Raw genomic sequence first — 17,278 nt, forward strand, 5'->3', positions numbered from 1 at the left:
CCCTGCCTTTTAGGGGAGGATCAACTTTTCTAGACAACAGCCGGCATCCTGAGACTCAGACTGGTCCTGGCACTCCGGGGACCACACACGCCATCAGTACCACGACCGGGGAGCCCTTTGGGCTTCCTTGGCCTGTTTCTATCCATCAGTGCAGGTACCTCAAAACCACACACACACACACACACACTCTCCTCTCTCTCTCACACACACGTAAACACGTGCACACACCCATTTTTTTCCTAGTCGAAGAATCTTTGTGCCTTGAACAAGCTGCAAGCCCAAAGCCACCAAGCGTGTCAGGGATTTGTTATTGCCCACCTGCATCTGGGCACCGAGGCCATCTTGAAGAGTTCTAGAAACCATCCCCTTGTTTCTCCAGAAAGCTCCTGGAGGGAAATCACCCAGCTCCCCTCTGGGTGGTGAGATTTTAGGACCCAGAAAGCAGCTCTTCGGGTTATTAAAGTGGGGCTGTTCTCTCTTGGGGTAAGCTACTGTATGCCCTGACCGCCTGCCAGCTGCTCCTCCATTTTCTTGTCAGGCCAGGGATGACCACAGGCTCTGTCTTGGCTCTCTCTGAGCAGGCAGAGGCTTCTACAGTGGTAGGAACCCACCTGCTCAGGGCTGTGGTCTTCCGTGTAAGAAAATTCTGTCCGGTCCCTAACTTAGTACCTTAGTCCTGAAATACCCTGCGCTTGCTTAGAGATCAGACTATATCTTACAGTCTGGGCTTCCTTGACCCTTCCATGGTTTAAGAAGGGAGACCACGCTCAGAAGCTTGGGGGGTGTCAAACGCATAAAGTTGGCACAGGGCCTTGGGATTAAGCAATTCAATGAGCCCAGGTTTGGGCATCAGTAGACCTTGGCTGACTTGAGGCTGTGACTATATGTTTTCCTGGCTGTGTGTACTCAGGTGAGTTACTTCACCCTTCTAAGCTCTGGCTTCTTCACCCAGAAAGGGTGCCATCTACACCTTCCTTCTAAGGGTATGATGAAGATTTAACAAGATCCTATAAGCAAAGCGTATAGCAGATGCTCAATAACCAGAGTTCCTTTTTTCTATTCCTTTAAAGGTGAGCCACTTTTCATTAGGCCTGTTTTCAAGAAAGGATTTGGTATCAGTCATTTACACTTTAGCATGAGTTTATGAAGAACTATTACGTCCCTGATGGGAATTTGAATTTTGTGATTGCTTTGGCTGAGCTGTACAAGATTGTTCTCTCTGTGACCTCACAGATATTTGCCTTCCAGGTAAGGGAGGAGTAGGTTACTAGGCAGAGGTCTTCCCAGAGGTGTAATTGACCCCGGGGGTTGAGGTTTGAATAAACTTCAAGAGTGCCTATGGTGAAGAAAAACTTGAAGTCTGGGGAAGGTGGCCATGGCAGGAAAGGGTTTCAGAGGTGAGTGGCCTTGAATATAGCAGGTTGCTGGGTCCTTCCTAATCGTCTACTGGCTCTGGGCTTCTTCTCCACACAAATAGCTGTCCACTGTAACCCTCCCAATCTGTCAGTGTCGTCTGTCCCAGTGAGTTTCAGAATCCATCTCCCACTTCCCATTCCGACATAGAAAAGAGCCGGTTCATCCTAAGAATAAAACCCTCCGCCGCCTTTTGGAACCCGCAGGGACATGTTGAGATGAGACGCAGCCAGAGCGTGGGCAGTCGACTGGCCAGCCCTGGGGTGGCCTGTCCCCGTAGGGCGTGTGTGCAAGTGCGTGCGCACCTGTGTGTGTGTGTGTTTGTAAGTATCCAAGCATGTGTGGATAGACACACAAGATAGTGAGAAAAGTAGGAAGAGCCAAACAATACTTTTCCACCCACGACCAAAGCCTTTCTTTGACCCCGTCGGGAGTATTTTCAAGTATTTTGAGAAAGAGCACGTTCCTCTCATTGTTCTCCTTGCTTGTCCGCCTCGTTATACAAACAAGTTGGGTCCTAGTCCCAGGGGACCCCACCAGAGGGACACCATACTGAGCACTGAGGGCTTGGGTTGAAGCAGGAGTCACCAGGGCTGGCAACAGGGACACGCAGAGAATCTTGTCCTGGGTAAACAGAGTACCATTGGTGGATTTTTGTGGGAAATATACCCTTGCCTTGAACCTCTGGCTCACTGTGGAGACAAGGATGGCAAACAGTAAGCAGAACTCTGATTCCACCACAAACTTAGATGTGAAATCCATGTGGCCTGTTCTTGGACGTCTCGACTTGGCAAGGAAGAGCCTAATTCCCCTCCATGTACTGGCTGAGCTTAGCGCACAGACCACGCTTGCCTTTGCGTCTCCTTAGCGTGTTTTAATGTATACCAAGCCTCCTTCAAAAACAAGTGGGCGAAGTGCTTCCCTCCTGCCAAGCAGAGTGACTGGTTTTTAGGAGACAGTCAAGGTGGACGCATCGCATGAACGAACGGAACATTCCAAGCCTTTGCTCTTCAAGCCCAAACCTAAGTGATTCTGGTGTGGGCGACATCCCTCCAGACCACGGAGCAGGGTCCGCTTGGGGACAGAGATTCTAGAGCTTTCCCAGGCTGCATTTACAGCAAAAACCCATTTACCTTGCTGGCTTCTAGCAATGGGTATGTGACAGTTGAAACTCCACTCTGCTTTTCTTGTATTGGATGAAGAAATCGGACAGTGACTTTTTCACTTAGATTAAATTTTTTCTTTCGGAGTTCAGTCCAATATTAGCTCTTTTCTGCTGGGCCGGAGCTAACTCTGGTGATGAGTCACAGGGCTCCGCCTGTCCTTTCTGACCAGTCTTTCTTCTCCTGTGCTCTGCCGGTCAGTCACCAGTCACGGTTCTGTGGGAGGCCCAGAAACAATTCTCCAGGAAGGACGTTATTGAGACAGTGACAACGGCCCTTTCTTTACTGAGCGTGAGAACAACTCAGCAATATTATCTCACTTGGCCTTGCCACAGTTATGTGAGATGACCCTGCCATTAATCCCATGTGATACATTGACAAATCAAGGCACATGAATAGAAGGAGGCTGCCCAAGGGTGAGTGTCTGTGTTGCAGAGCTGGGCTTTGAACCCTGGCAGTCTGGCCTTGGAGCCTGCTCTTATCATTCTGCCTGAACGTCTGGTATGGAGAGAGCCCAGGAACTCTGTCAAGACGTCTGGGCTTTTTCTTTCTCTCTCTTTTTTTCCAGACGCATTTTCTTAGTTGGAGTCTCACTCTGTCGCCCAGACTGGAGGGCAGTGGCCGCTCCCGGCCACCGCAGCCGTGACCTGCTGGGCTCTGGCAATCCTTCCGCCTCAGCCTTCTGAGTAGCCGGAATTACAGGCGCGTGCTACCATACCCGGCTCATTTTTTAAAATTATTTATTGTAGAGATGAGGTCTCGCCTGCCCAGGCGGGTCTTGAACCCGCGGGCTCAGGCAATCCACTCACCTCAACCTCCCAAAGGCGCGGGATTACAGGCTGAGCCACCGAGCCCGGCTCAGACACATTTTCATTTTGATTGGGGTGTCCCTTTTTAAGCAAAATAGTTCAAAAGCCAGGGTTTGGGAACAGCGAGAGATCTCCTGACTGAAGAGGCTTTGGAAGCCAAAAGCCTTCAGCCGAACAAATTGCCCAGTAAATGGTCCAGACCTCCCAGCAAGGAGGGCAGTGGAGCAGGCGGCCAAAGCTGGGTCAGTGCCTGGGCCCTCTCGTCACCCGCAGAGCCAACCCACCAGTCTAGGGGGCTTCCTGGAAATCTGCCTTCCCGGCCACCACTCCCGCCAATCTGGTTTCTGAAAACCCCAGACTTGAAGGTGAAAAAGAAGACAACACAGTGAGTTAGAAACGGGCTTCTAACTCTCCTGACATTTCTACAGGTGGATTTGGCAGACTGTCAGGTCACACCAGCCCACGGTAGAGACAAGAGTTTCTGTTAAAAAAAAAAAAAAAAAGGTGAGATTGAGTGATGCACATGAAATCTAACTTGTCTTGACCTGTTCCTAGGGAAGAAAGGAAAGATCAGATGGATCTCCAAGCTTCTGCAGTGGCCTCTGACCCCATTCCAGCCTGCATTTCTTCTCCATGGTGGAGTGGAGGATTATGGCCTGCCACAGCAGAGATTCTAGAATCCCCCAAGAGGACCTCCACGCCTCAGCCAGGCGTGCCCTTCCCGAGAGAAAGCAGTGAGGAGGAGGTTTGCATTTTCTCAGTCACAGGCTCTGAGCCCATGTCCCCTGAGAAGCCCAGGCAGTGGCGGGCCATCCGGCCTCTCGGCTGCGTGTGTGGGGATTAATGTCCCTGGCGTGGTGGTCAGCGCGGTGTGCAAAGGCCAGTATTAATGGACAGATTAAAGCCAGGAAAACCTGGGCAGGTGAGAGGAAGTCTCTGAGCTTGATCAAAACCATATTTCTGTTTCAGGTCTAAATAATGGGCTACAGGGAGCCACATCTGTAAATTATACAGGAAGCCTTCCTCCACAACTGATTCACCCTGACAGTTTTACTGGAGTATATGAAAATGAGTATTAAAGATGTGATCTGTAGGCTTCCTTCCAGGAATTCCAATCTGGTTTCAATAAAATGGGAACACTGATTGGAAGTGAAGTTGCCTTCCGGTTTTGCCTTTGGCTATTACGTGCTCATTCGTGAAACGACTGAATTCCACAACTACTTTTAATATTCACCTTTGAGTTCATCTCCCGCACTGGACACATTGGAATGATTAAAATAGCACGGGTTCCCCATGCTGGGGGCTCTCTAATTTAAAACAGCCCAGGTGCTGAAGACGAACGAGTCCTCCCGGTAAGTCCATTCTTTCTTTGCATAAAGTTGCTTGGCGGCCCGTCGAGGGCAGAATATTAACAGCGGGAAAAAAAAAAATTAAATAAAATAATGCTCCTTGAGTAGATGCCTGGGGGGAAAGATTAAAGTTTGGTGCAGGGCAGAACTTGTACTTTGTGTGAGACTGTTCTGGTGGCGTTTTTTCTGCCTAGATCTTGTGCCTGAAACTGCAGCCAACCGCCAGAGCTCGGGCCTCCCCAGGGATGCCTTCCTTGTGGTCAGTCGTGCGCTCTGACATCTTGGGTAGGCCTTTTCCAGCACGGGGAGGGGGGAGACTGCACAGAGTCACCTGCAGCGGGCCACCTCTCCCCTTCTCCCCAGTCCTCTGGTCCCCCAGGGCCCATTGTCAAGAGGGCACCTTCGATTAAGGAGCTCCAAGGGCCACCAAGAAGAGGGAAGCTAATTGGTTGATCCTTCCAACACACTCCCAGCAAACCCTCCTTGCAGCCCTGCTCTAATTACTGGGCTAACAGGCCACAGGTGCGTTTTCCAGTCAACTTCCCTGAGATTTACTGGGAGAAGGTGGATGAGCTATTTGGCTTCCATTTCTGTGCCCGAGCTCTCCCAGCTGGGAGAGAAAAAGGTAGTGGACTTCACACTGCCTCCCCATCATTGATTCATCCAAAGCTATTATGGGACTTTCAGTGAGGGGAAAAAAAAGATACCTTGAGAGACTGGGCACCACTGGGAGACATGCATTCATTCGGAAATGTTTTTGTGGGGTTGCAAATGCCGGCTTCTTTATATGCAAAATCCACATTTCATTTTCTCTCACCTTCTTCAAAATCACAAAGACTCTTCATGCATTTAATTTGGGATGAAACTTTGTTGGGTTTGTTGCTTTTCATTTAGGGATAACTGTAGCCTGTGTTTGAGTTTCAAGTGTCTAAAGATGTGGAACACACACGGACCTGTTGGGTGTGTCCAAGATAAGTTCCGTTTCTTAACCTGGGAGACTAGGATGCTTGTGTGTTCAAATTAAAGACACCTCTCCCTAGCCATCCGTCGCTCCCTCTTGACCCAACCAAAAAGCCACGTGAGACAGACAGTACCAGTAATGTCTGCCCTGGTTGTAGGAATTCACCTATGAGGGTGACCAACCAGTTAGTTGGAGTCTGTTACTTTATTGCAAACCACTACCCCTGAGTGCTATTTAAAATCCTAAGACCCTGTGGTCACCTTTCCTGATGTGGATCGTTGTGGCATCCGTAGGCACTGTGATGCCAATACTGTAGCCACAAACCGTGCATAGCTCTATGTATTTAAATCAATGAAAATTATATAGAATTTCAAATCCAGCTCTTCAGTTACACAAGCCACATTTCCCACGTTAAACAGACGGGGAGTGACGAGCATATTGGAAAACTCAGATGAAAACATCTCCATCACTGCAGAAAGTTCTATTAGACATTGCTGGGTTAGAGTTTTATCATGATCCTAAGAAAATCATGAAGAAGATGGGGTCTCATTCCAGGCCACATTTAATTGAAACCCGGCGGTGTGAGAATGGACCTGTAAGCTGTTGACAAACTTTGATGAAAGCAGAAATTTCCCATGTGGGACTGAAGACTAAATCTGACCCAGAGTGTTTTGAAGATGAGGTTGCCTGATGGTGATTCTGCCAAAATCCTTGTGACTGATAGGCACAGAATGGAATTCTGAACAGTTGCAATATCCCAAGTCCTCAAGAACTCAAGTCTCTGACATTAATGGCACAGAAAAAAATGCTTCTAATTTTCTGCAATGTTATTTTTTATTTGGTAACTCTTAGATGCTTCTTGCTAAATATGATTGTATCTTGCACCTAGGGAAGCACCCCTCTGGAGGTTCTGAGCATCCCTGAGCCCGAGCTGGGTGACCGGTTCCCCAGACTGCACCCCATCCTTGCACTCAACCAAGATAAGGCTTTCTTTCTAGCCATCTACACTTTTTCAAGACATACATTCTGCGAGAGAGAAATTTTGATACACCGTAGACAACACAGAGCAGCAACGCTCCACCTCCTTGGCCTCATCCTAAGACCAGCAAACTCGATGGTGTGCCTCTTATAAGCCTGATTGAGCGTCTAAATTCTCTCTACCAGGGTGACTTTCTTAGTGGCTCAAGCCTCCAAGAATCTCTGTCCTCTGTTCACCCGCCTAGGGCAGGTTAAGCCGAAGACCTCTCGGTTATCAGTGAGCCTTGAGAGGCTGAGCCAAGCGACTAGCACAGGAAAGAGGGCATGTGGGTGCCAACGTGTGGGATGCCCCATCGTGTGATCCACGGTATTGAGGTTAGCGGGGTTCTGAGGAAGTCCATTTCTGAGGGTGGGAGCAACCAGAGTAGACGGGAGAGAGCAGTGGCACCTTGGTGATCCATTGTTTTGTTGGCTGATGGTTACTGAGCGCTCACCATATACCCGGAAGTGTGCTAGGCTCCTCGTTGTGTTTGTAACTTTCAATTTTTGCAGGAAGCCTTGATGTTAGTACTGTCAGCTCCAACATGCAGACGAGGAAGCGAATCTTCTAGGTCAAATAACGAGCCCTAAGTCACACACTCAAGAGCTCCTAAACTCAGACCTGAATCCCAGTTTCCTTAAGGCCAGTGCTGAATCCTATCCAGTGGGGTGCTAGGGTGCTATCTTCAGTTGATCACAGAAACCCGAGAGGAGAAGCCAGCCTCTGGGACAGGTTTTCCCAAGATCTGGAATGATGGAAGCCATTGAGGCATGAATCCGGGACCACCTGCTGACCGTGGGGTTGCACTGTATGTTCTCAGAAAATGGAGCAAGCAACCTGGGCCCATCTCAGTGCATGAACATGGGCTTCTTCTCCCTGGGACTGGAGAGCCAGTGGCCCTGAGAGGATCTCCATGGTCCTTTTTTCTGCTTTCATTGATGGAGAATTTGCCGGAGGCCAGAAGAGGCAGGCCTTAAAGTTATGCCCAGAAGTGAAACCCCACTTAAGAGCCCAGGGGAGACCCACCTCAGGACCAAGATACCAGGCTTCTCCCTGGTGCCAGCAAGTACTTCAGGCCTGCCAGAGTCTCTCTGGAAGCCGCATCTACCCGACTGCGCACACTGGCCTCTGCAGGTGAACTCTTCACCGTAGACTGAGAGGCCTTAGCGCACACCTCAAGCTGGAGTGGCAGGGACTTGGTAGGATTATAACTGCAAGGGTGAGGCGTGTGTGGGGTGTTTGATATACAAGCTTCCAGAATCTTGTGAGATTTTAGAGTGCCTGGAAGTCCTGGATCTCCCAGCAGCAGGCCTGGTACGTGTTCAGGGCTTTGCTTCAATTTAGCATCGGGAGAATCTAGAAACAAAGCTGCTTTTTTTGGCAGCACGGGGTGTGCACTCTTGTGCTTTGCCTTTTAGCTTTACATGTGGAGAGAAGGATCATCACAACCTACTTAGGCCTCTGGGGTTCTTGATTCAGTCTGGGTAGTTAGAGTTTGTCTCACAAAACCACTGTTGACATCTACAGAAACTGCAGTTACAAAGCCGTGATGGTTGCCCTTCCTCCCAAGGCTGGAGATGTTATCTGTGGGCTTTTCCAAATCAGTATAGACTCACACGCGTGTGCCAGTGTGGTCCAAACCTCGCACTTGTCATGCCACAGCCAGATGACACTGGTGATGTTTCACGGTCTGCCCCCCCAGCACTAGACCCTAAGTGTCCAGAGGACAGAAACGGAGTCTGACTCTTTGTTCTATTTTCAGTGCCTCCAGAGTCCTGCCCCCGGGGAAGCTCCCTAGTTTCTGCTAAATGCATGAATGGCCAGGTCTTGCCTCGGTCTGCGTGGCTCCATGCGGTGAGGACGCCCTACCATATCCACGTTCTCACACTCAGGTAGGATGAGGGCTCCGCGCTCACCCACCCGTGGACCCCGCCCCCAGGCCACTCTTTCTCTCCTTGTGTCTGTTTTCAACATGGCCAGATGCCTAAATGCAGTCACAAGAAAGCCTGCTGGATACCTTCTAAGAGGCATTTGCATGGTCTCTGACCCCTAGAAAGGCGTCCAAGCCCCCAGTGGGCAGACCCTCCAGGCTAATTCAAGATGAGAATCGTGTCTGTAAAGCTTTCTCTGCTTCTTCCAAGGATCCTCTCCCTACCTCTCCAAATCCCTCCGGCTGCTTCTTTGAAATGCCAGAGCAGGGAGAAAAGACATGGAGGGCGCAGCCCCCACCTCCAACCCCTGCCTCGATGGCTGGGATCTCTCTCTGGGTGCTGAGGAGGAGGGTGCGTGAGGGGTGACGGTCTCTTCTCCGCAATCTTCATCCACAGTAAACACTGCTAACTACCAACTCATAAAACATATCAGCTGGGTTTATTACTTTTAACTATCTTTCCAATTGTGCTATAAAATAAAGGCAGATGCCATTTTAAGATCTTATGATTGTCAAGGGCCGGCTTCTCCAGCAGCACCTGCTTAGCGGCAGTCTGCTTGTTTACGGCCCTCTTTTTTATAGGTGACAGTTTAAGGTGTCTCTTCTCCGGGTGACAGAGAGTTCTTCCTAACCGCACGGAAGAGGCACGCACAGTAGGTGGGCTCCGGCTTCTGCCGGCGGTACTGAGGCAGGGTCGCCGGTTCACCTGGGTTTTCAGTTGACAGCCCCGCCACACACATTTGGCCCTGCCAAATGCTCTGCCATTAATTTATGATTTAAAGTAATTAACTTTTGCTGATTAAAGTAATTATTTCAAGTGCATTGCACTCGGGCCCAAATGGTGCACACAGCCCCCTCTCCAGTTTGAACGAGCAGCCTGCCAAGTGCTTAAAAGCTGCACCGGGGATCTCAGAGTGGCTTGTGCCCGTCTCGCGGATCTGCCATGTTTATGGCTGACTTGTACTAACTGCTTATTTTAATGCTGGATTCTGGCAGAACGTTGACACAGTGTGAAACCTTCATCCGGTAAACAAGACAAGCTTCAGCTTGGTGACACCGATGACAGTGGAAGCTGTTTAAATGAATCTTGCCTCCAGCCTTCCAGAGGTATCGTGTTTTCGTGCTCTCTTGCTTACCCAGATTGGCCCTTAAACCGTCGACAGCTTCATCTGGCCTCCGCCGAGAGCGCAGAACACAGGCGCTGCAGGAACCCGGCCCCGTGCCCCGAAAGTCAGCCACAGCCCGGCCCGGTCCACTCGCTCCACGGGGCCCCTGGGCCCTGGATCGGGCGGGGCTGGTATCCGGCAGCTGTCCAGGAGAAGCCTGGCTCTGTCTAGGGAAGCATCTACAAGGTAATGGGGAGAGACAGAGATCGAGGGGGCTGGGGATGGGGGCTTGGCCCATCGCCTCACATCAAAATCTCTTTCTCCCTTTGTCCCCGGTGGGGACAGGGAATCTGTCAGCGCTGTTGGCGGCTTCCCTAGCAGGGAGACCACCACAGGCAGGAGCAGAAGAACAGAGCACCAGGGTCTCAAATCTTACCTTTCCCCCTTTTCAACGAAGGGGACACGTCAAAGCCCCCTTAAGGGAGAGAAAGCGGAGAGTCTAGGCACAGAGCGCCAGTAGAAGAATGAGTGCTTGAGCCAGCAAGCTACAGGAAGACACAGGAATCCTTCACCTCTGTGAAATCCTGCAAAGCCATCCTTGTCACTGTCCCCATTTCTTGTGCGCCTGGTGTGGGCCAGGGATGAGCCCCAGGGCTTTACACAGATGATCTCATGGAATCTTCCCGGCAATCCTGGAGGAGTCACGTGGCCCCATCGAAGATGCAGAGAGGCCAAGGACTCACCCAAAGTCATTTAATGGATAGAACCAGGTCCTCTTCCTTCCAAAGTTCTGGAAATATGGTTGCTGCTTAATCTCTGTCTTTTAATTTATTTTTTTGGGGGGGGAGAGGCACAGTGGTCCCCTTCAGAGGCTCTTAAAAAGAAGTGACCACTTGGGCCTTGGGAAGAGTCACAGAGACTCATGGCCCCTGAGTCTTTTCGCCTGAGGAGGGCGAGTCATCGATGCCACTCCTTAGCCAGTCGGGGGCAGGGTGGGGGAGTCACTTCCCAAATGCCTTGACTCTGGAAAGATGGATGTTTCAGGGGTAGCATGGCATGCTCCTGTTCCCTACAATTTGGTGAAACGGTTGGAGGGCTAAACTTGCATTTTTATCTTTTCCCTTAGTAATTATCCCAGTGCCCTGAGCTTTTGGTGAAACCGCAAAGAAATCTAATTTTGTATGTAATTAAGTGCCTGATGGGCAGTGATCCCCGGCAAACGATATTTCAGCTTAATGCTATTGAGCAAACATCACCAAAAACGGATGATGCCAAGAACAATCATCTGTGTGTTGGCACCACTCACCACCACACGATGGCCGGGGTCATAAATAAACCACTTCACTTTCAGGGTGAATTAAGTGCTCTTAAAGGGTGCAAGCAAAAGCACATCAAAAGGGAAACATTCCGCTTCCATCCAGAAGTCTGGGCCGCGCCAGGGTGGTTGGGCAGATGCCCTGTCTTGCCTGGCAGTGGCCTGCAAGGGCGACACTCCGCTCACTGCTCTCGTGAGCACCAGCAAGGATGCCAAATGGCAGAATCTGGGATGCAGACCAGCCAGTTGGCAGCAGGGCCCGGGGCCCACCACTGCCCGTGCTTGCAGGAGCCTAGGACAGTTGTTCCCACTGCCCGGTCTGGCCCTCTGCCGCAAGAGGACACTGGTGTTGCCCCCAGTCCTTAGTGGCAATTCTAACAGAACGGGTACCAAAATAAATCTTAAGAGCTGGAAAGAAAATCTAGGGCACTTGCAAGACCAGCACAGGACACATAACTGTGCCCTGTGGCAGGGGAAGGAGATGTGGCTGGAACTTTCTTTATCTGCTTCACAGCTGGGGAATCTCACTTCCACAGTGGAGAGTGAACCACCTGGCCTGTGGGTTAGAGCCATTTAGAACTGAATTTCCCCCCTTTCTACATGTTTGATTGTTTCAGATGAAAAGAATGAAAACAAAGCAAAACTTTAAACAGTGTGTTTCACAACCCAATTTTCCCAGCCTTGTTTTCCCAGCCTTGTTAGGCTATGTGTCTTGGCCCGGCTTGCTGGAAAAACTCCAGGCTTGGAAGTTACAGAGCCCCAGGTTCAAATCCTACCCTGATGCTTATCTATTGAGTGGCCTGGGCAAGCCACTTAATTCTCCAAACCTCAATTTCCTCAGCTGCAAAAGGGGAATAAAACAGCCCTAAGCTGGGCTCGGGGGCTCAGCCTGTAATCCCGTGCTTTGGGAGGCTGAGGTGAGTGGATGGCCTGAGCCCGCGGGTTCGAGATCCGCCTGGGCAACTTGGTGAGACTCATCTCTACAATAAATCAAAAAAATGAGCCGGGCGTGGTAGCGCGCGCCTGTAGTTCCAGCTACTCGGAAGGCCTAGGCGGAAGGATGGCCGGAGCCCAGCAGGTCGAGGCTGCGATGGCCGGGAGTGGCCACTGCCCTCCAGTCTGGGTGACGGAGGGAGACTCCAACTCAAACACAAAGAAAAAGAAAGAAAATATTCCTCATCTTTCTAGTGTGGGCCTTAGAAATTGCGGGCGGGGGCCAAGTCAGGGCCACTTGCCGCAGGCCACAGCAGCTGCTCTGGGTGGGGTTTTATTATTCATGTCATGCTCTCTCCAAGTCCCAGCAGTGGAGCCCAATGGTGGAGGTCTGGGTCTGACCTAGTGGTTTTTCCTCAGCACCCATCAAATGGGGCCTGGGAAGAGGAGGAAGGGTGCAGAACAAGGCAGCGGGACCCAGACTTCCCACATGCTGCCAAAGGCGACTGGACACCCAGGTCAGCATGCAGCAGGGAGGCCCTGGAGCCAGAGGGGAGCGCTGTGTGCAAGTTTGTATCACATCTGAAACCCTTCACTCTTTCTTTGTCATCAAGGTCTATCCATTTAACAGGTATAGGACCCCTGCTTGGGCTAGAGCCCATTGCGGATCTTGGGCTACACAGTGATGGACTAAGAAAGCATCCTCAGCCGGGCTCGGTGGCTCAGCCTGTAATCCTGTGCCTTGGGAGGCTGAGGTCAGTGGATTGCCTGAGCCCGTGCATTCAAGACCCGCCCGGGCAACTTGGCGAGACCTCATCTCTACAATAAATCAAAAAAATCAGCCGGGCGTGGTAGTGTCCACCTGTAGTTCCAGCTACTTGGAAGGCTGAGGCGGAAGGCTCGCCGGAGCCCAGCGGGTCGAGGCTGCGGTGACTGGGAGCGGCCACTGCACTCCAGTCTGGGCAACAGAGTGAGACTCCAACTCAAAAAAAAAAAGAAAGAAAGCATCCTCCTCAAGAGAATGTTTGGAAAACAGAAAAGAACAAACAAAACCACACGCTTCCATCATCCTACAAAGGCCTTCCTTGTCTGGGTGGCAGCAAATTGACCTGGTTGCAGACTAGAGTCTCAGCGTAATCTTCCGCTAGCTTCACTGAACCATGAGGATTGGGAAAACACGGATAACATCATCTTCACAAACACCACAACTGATAGGCGTATCTAATCTCATCGTGTGGCTACCGAGTTAGCCGACCGTGTAATAGTGGATGTTGTTGACGAAACAACGGCTTCCAAAGGTGTCAGGTCCCAGTTCCTGGGTCCTGTGAGTAATACCTTACATGGCTATTACAGATCTCATTGGACTGAGGATCTCAAAATGAGGGGGATGATGTCGGATTATCTGGGTGAGCCCTCAATGTAATCACAAGTATTCTTTTTTGAGGTTGACAAGAGACCCGACACGGAAGACAAAGAGGCCCCGTAACCATGGAGGAAGAGATTGGCGTGATGTTGCCACAAGCCAAGGACTGGCAGCAGCCACCAGAAGCCGGAGGAGGCCAGGAATGGGTTCTCCCCCAGCCGCCCTGAGGGGTACAGCCCTGGTAACACCTTGATTTCAGATCAGGGCGACTTACTTCAGACGTGTAGCCCCCAGACCTTGAGAGAAGAATTAACTGCTGATCAGGCAAATCAGCCCTGGGATACAGTAGCCAGACACAGTTGGTCAATGTATCTATGAATCCCCCTTGGATGGAGGTGTGAGATGTGTCTACTTATGAGGCAGGCATCAAGGGAGGCAAGCAGAGCCGTGAATGGACACATGGCCATTAGGTTAGACAGAAGGTGGTGCTGCCTTTTTATTTTAATTCCTGTGACCCCCAAACAGTCACTCATTGTGATTATATAGTTGACACTCAGTATACACCGTATTTATTTATTTCTAAACAGGTAAACTTGACCAGTCAGGTAAACATCCTCTCACCCAAGCCCTCACCACTGACTCCAGTCCTTTCTGAGCCAGAGGTGAGAAAGTCACTGACGTTTTAGATCCCTCCCTCTGACAGCCCACACTGTCCTTCAGTTGAAAAAAGAAAAAAGCCAAGGGAGTGGGGAGAGAAAGGTCTCACTGGCGTGGTGGTTGATGTGGGCTTGACAACCTCCGTGGCCTGCTAGGGAAGGGGGGCAGAGCCCTGGGGTGCCGGTCGGGTGGCCTGGGACCTCTCCAGACCCACCTACAAACAAGTGCCTTCCCTGCACACGGTGAAGGCCACCCTCACAACTGACTGCCTACCAGATGGTGAGCCTACTTGCCTGACTGGGCAGTCTGAGAATCTTATATGGGGGCAAGACTTGGTTCTGAATTTTCTTTTTCAGAGCAAAGCAGATGCTCTTTGGAGCAGGGACATCTCGGCTAAGTTGTCCCAGCTGGCAGGATGGAGACAAAAGAGGAGGAGTTGCCTGCGGACAGTGACCCAGCCTCCTGGCCGAGGCTAGTCCTGCTTGGCTTTGCTTTATCATTTCCCTTGGAGAGACTCTGGTGGCATCTAAGGAGACAGAGGTTGGGTTATGCACCCTTTGCAGTGGGCCACCTTCCAGTTCCTGAACTCGGTAGCAAAGGACATTCCCCCAAACCTCCCTGAATTATGGAGACAGATGGGCACAGCAACAAAAGGTACAAGGTTTGGAGTTGGACCTAGCCAGCTCCCCATCTTGACTCTTGCATTCTCTCCCTCCAAGTGACCCTGGGAACATTAACCTTTCTGAACTCCGGTTCCTGCACGTGCAACATGGAGTTGTAAAAAGGAATCCCTGCCCCTCAGTTGAAGGCTCACCTGGATGCAACTGGCACGCCCGATCAAGTCTAACATTTGGAACGTGGCACCTGACAGCTATGGTCACTACAGCTGCGACTTTTCTCCCAGTTTCGGGTCCGTTAACATTTGTATCTACCCCATAAAGTTCCCGCAAGGGCAGGGGAGTGGGCTTAGGGTCCCTCTGCTTTGGGAAATGTTGCCTCCCAGCCTGACAGCTTGTTCTCTCTGACTGGAGCCTGCAGGCGGCAAAAGCCATTAGGAGCAATTTGTTGTCACCAGGCAGGCCTGCTCCCCCTAAACTGTTATCAATGAGCTTGTCAACCCAAGGCCTAACCACCTTTGTTCTTTTCGTCTGTTCTTCCCTCAGAGGCCTCTCTGAATCCCACGGCCTTCTCCCAGGACCTGCAACAGGCTGTCGTACACCTGTTTGGCTGCAGGCTGGGCCGAGGGACTTGGGCACGGTGGAAGAGAGCTACCAGCTACCCAGGTCTCCTGGCTCCCAGAGCTCCTCCATGTCAGGATGTCAGATGACAGTTGTTGGAGCTGCAGCTGGTGCAGCAGCCTATGCCAGGGGCATGGTGTGCCGGCCACATGTGTTGCCGCACCCTGGCTTCCCCAAGGAGTCAGCGCCTGCTTCACCTTCACAAGGCTGCTGCTGCGACTGCAGCTGGAAGGGAACACGCCTGGCTGGTCGCGCCCCAGGGCCTGGGAGGCTGCCTTGTGTGGAGGCCTGCAGCAAGGGGTGAGAGTCTGAGTGGTCATCCCACAGGATAGTACCTACTAGGAACACAGAGGGGTTTGAGGCATTCCTTGTATGCTGTGGTGTAGCAAATGGGGCCTGCTCCCCTGGATGGCTCTGCAGCTTCACCCCATCTCCAGGGGGGAGCACTGGGGACTCAGCAGAGTGAAGCCTGCTGTCGCCAACCCCCCACAAAGGAGAGGCCAAGCCCTGTCTTTCTGCAGCCAGCCCTTACTGTGGCCTTCGTGACTCTTCTGATTCCAAAGCCTGTGCTCGTTTCACTTTTTTTTTTTTTTTTTGAGTTGGAGTCTCCCTCTGTCGCCCAGACTGAAGTGCAGTGGCTGCTCCCGGCCACTGCAGCCTCGACCTGCTGGGTTCCGGCGACTTCCCACTAAAGATTGTTGGCCAGAATAAGCACCAGAGCCATCAAAGAATTCAGGTTTCTAATGCTCTCAGGACCAGGTGAATATTCTAACCGACCCGGAACGGGATACAACAGATGGGACCCTGGGGTGGCAAGAACTCAAGAAAGGGTCCTGTCTCAGTCTGCTCAAGTTGTCATAACAAAATAGCACAGACTGAGTGGCTTAAACAACGGACATTTATTCCTCACAATTCTGCAGGCTGGGAAATCCAAGATCAAGGTGCTGGCCTGGCAGGTTTATTCTGAGGTCTCTCTTTTTGGCTTGTGTGTGGCTCCTTCTGGTTGAGTGTTCCTGTGACCTCTTCTTTGGATATTTAGAGAAAGAGAGAGGTAGGCAAACTCTCTGGTGTCTCTTCTTGCGAGGGCACTAATCCTATCAGATCAGGGCCCCACCTGCATAACCTCATCTAACTCTAATCATCTCCCAAAGGTCCCATCTTAAATACCATCCTATTAGAGGTTAGGGCTACAACATATGAATTTTGGGGGATACAAACCTTCAGTCCATAACAGGTCCCTAGAATGAGTCTGTGGCCTAAGAGGAAATAAAGTGTAGGATTCCCAAGGCACGCCTGACTTTGGTAAGAGCAAGCTCTGTGAATCGGGCTAGCTCTGGCATTTAGAAGGAGAGTGCCAAGGAGAGTCGCCAGATGGAAGACCACTCTCTATTGCCTTTTATTAAATCTCCGTTTAAGCAAACATGGAGCTGACTGTCTTGGGAGATAAACAAAGGACGTGGTAGTCTGCCCGGTGGAACGGTTCAGCAAATGGGGCCTTCTCAGTAGTCACAGCTTGTCACAAAGACCGAAAGACAGGTGTAGGCCTGACAGGCCCAGGAACGGAGCTAAACACTGGGGTCTCCTTGGCCCAGGTGAGATGTGTCCCGGAGGCAGGAGTGAATGGAGGGCACGATTCTAGTGTCCTTGTATGTTGACAAAACACTTGCTCCCCTGGATGGCTCTGCAGCTTCACCCCATCTCCAGGGGGGAGCACTGGGGACTCAGCAGAGTGAAGCCTGCTGTCGCCAACCCCCCACAAAGGAGAGGCCAAGCCCTGTCTTTCTGCAGCCAGCCCTTACTGTGGCCTTCGTGACTCTTTTGATTCCAAAGCCTGTGCTCGTTTCACTTTTTTTTTTTTTTTTGAGTTGGAGTCTCACTCTGTCGCCCAGACTGAAGTGCAGTGGCTGCTCCCGGCCACTGCAACCTCGACCTGCTGGGCTCCGGCGATCCTTCCGCCTCAGCCTTCCGAGTAACCGGAATTACAGGCGCGCGCTACCACGCCCGGCTGATTTTTGATTTATTG

This window comes from Carlito syrichta, unplaced genomic scaffold (genome assembly GCF_000164805.1).
Source record: "Carlito syrichta isolate Samal-C Ts95f unplaced genomic scaffold, Tarsius_syrichta-2.0.1 Scaffold308151, whole genome shotgun sequence".
Taxonomy (NCBI): Eukaryota; Metazoa; Chordata; class Mammalia; order Primates; family Tarsiidae; genus Carlito; species Carlito syrichta.